General features: G+C 45.7%; 2 protein-coding genes across 4 annotated transcripts in view; one reads left to right on the top strand and one right to left on the bottom strand.

The window, feature by feature from the left end:
• The window catches only part of ccdc142 (coiled-coil domain containing 142), a 38,347-nt gene that overhangs the window by 3,150 nt on the left and 33,131 nt on the right, over nt 1–2,066 (bottom strand). Inside the window, exon 12 of one of the 3 annotated variants that reach the window (XM_032499910.1) lies at nt 2,046–2,066. The exons of the other annotated variants lie outside the window; for them this stretch is intronic. The gene's annotated coding sequence lies outside the window, so the exon portion shown is untranslated. Of the gene's footprint in view, nt 1–2,045 lie in introns of those variants that run through there. 3 annotated transcript variants of the gene reach the window in all.
• The window catches only part of enpp6 (ectonucleotide pyrophosphatase/phosphodiesterase 6), a 35,457-nt gene that overhangs the window by 30,828 nt on the left and 2,563 nt on the right, over nt 1–2,066 (top strand). The gene's annotated exons all lie outside the window — the stretch shown is intronic.

Genomic DNA, 2,066 nt, shown 5'->3' with positions numbered 1-2,066 from the left:
CAAATTAGAGTTCCGAATAGATTGTTTATGTGTGTGTGTATATTTGAATAGGTAGAGGTTTTTCAAACAATTCTCACAATACAAGCATACAACTCTTTATATAATATGTATTTAACCAGGAAAAAAACCATGAGATTAAAAATCCTGTCCTGGCCAAGACAGGCAGCACTACTGTCAAACATACACACAAACCTACCTATCTATCATATATATTTATGTCCTAAGGTTATTTTTATGAATGGTTCATACTGATCTAAAAATCAAATTGGGCCGTATGTATTAACAGTTCTTAACAGGGTCTAATTATTTTATAACAATACGGTAGGATAATTAAATACAGGTGCAACCTCATTCTGGTTTTCCAATAAGAAGGCTTAACACGCATGTAAAAAACACAATTATCTCCAATAATTCGTATAAACTTTCAGTTAAACTGTTACTGAACAGTTGATGCGGTTTTACTGCACGACGGCAGCATAATAATAAACCAGCATTCTTACCTTGTGTTGCAGTCATAACACAAAAAACACAAAAAAATCCTCATCTCCAAAACATCTACCAGGAAAAGTGTGACCCTGAGGCTGCAGCACTGAGTTCCATACGCGGCTGCCCTGCTGCAGCTAGCTTGGCTAACAACATTAGCTCCCTCGTCGTCTGTTGCTAGCAGGTCGCTCTGGGAGTGTGGAGGTGGAGAGGCGCTGCTAGCTTGGCTAACAACATTAGTCCTGTCGTCTGTTGCTAGCAGGTCGCTCTGGGAGTGTGAGGTGGAGAGGCGCTGCTAGCTGGCTAACAACATTAGCTCCCTCGTCGTGTTGCTAGCAAGTCGCTCTGGGAGTGTGGAGGTGGAGGGTGCTGCTAGCTTGGCTAACAACATTAGCTCCTCGTGTCTGTTGCTAGCAGGTCGCTCTGGAGTGTGGAGGTGGAGAGGCGCTGCTAGCTTGGCTAACAACATTAGCTCCCTCGTCGTCTGTTGCTAGCAGTCGCTCTGGGAGTGTGGAGGGGGAGAGGCGTGCTAGCTTGGCTAACAACATAGCTCCCTCGTCGTTGCTGTGTAGCAAGTCGCTCTGGGAGTGTGGAGGTGGAGAGGTGCTGCTAGCTTGGCTAACAACATAGCTCCCTCGTTGTCTGTTGCTAGCAGGTCGCTCTGGGAGTGTGGAGGTGGGAGAGGTGCTGCTAGCTTGGCTAACAACATTAGCTCCCTGTCGTCTGTTGTAGCAGGTCGCTCGGGAGTGTGGAGGTGGAGAGGTGCTGCTAGCTTGGCTAAAACAAATTAGCTCCCGGTCGTCTGTTGCTAGCAGGTCGCTCGGGAGTGTGGAGGTGGAGAGGTGCTGCTAGCTTGGCTAACAACATAGCTCCCTGGTCGTCTGTTGCTAGCGGTCGCTCTGGGAGTGTGGAGGTGGAGAGGTGCTGCTAGCTTGGCTAACAACATTAGCTCCCTGGTCGTCTGTTGCTAGCAGGTCGCTCGGGGAGTGTGGAGGTGGAGAGGTGCTGCTACTACTTCTTTCGGTTACAGTTGCTGAGTTTTCTGCCTCCGATCTTTTAGGTTTTTTAGCCTGTGGTTGATTTATAAAGAAATCCAAAATGCGCTTTTGTGTCATAGCTAGCGTGTACTGTTGACCTGCCGGGAAAGTTCCCACAACTCTCTTCACTCATCAGCGTCAGAGGCACGCAGCGCGCCTCGCTCTTGGCAAAATCGGCAGATTCATTCTAATCAAATTGTGTTTATCTCTTACTTACCAAATTTAAAATGTATTACATTACACATTTTCCAATGAAAGGGATTAGATTTATATTAAAAATCAATTTATTAAAACTAAATGTTTGTTTTTCAAATTATGGTTGTAGTTGTTTGTCCTTTTGTTACGGGGTGCTGCAGCACCCTCCGCACCCCTAGCTCCCGCGGCCATGGCTGTGGAAGGTTACCAATAAAGTTATTCTGAATCACATGTGGATTGGTATTGTTGCAGCCATCAAAAATTAAGAGTACAACATCAGAAACATTACTGCATACTTTGTTCTATCCTTTGTTAAAATGTGTGTTCGTGCGTGCGTGTGTGTGTGTGTGT

The sequence above is a fragment of the Etheostoma spectabile genome, chromosome 20, assembly GCF_008692095.1.
Source record: "Etheostoma spectabile isolate EspeVRDwgs_2016 chromosome 20, UIUC_Espe_1.0, whole genome shotgun sequence".
NCBI lineage: Eukaryota > Metazoa > Chordata > Actinopteri > Perciformes > Percidae > Etheostoma > Etheostoma spectabile.
The sequence above is the reverse complement of the archived record's forward strand: the minus strand, read 5'-3'. Positions and strand labels throughout refer to the sequence as shown.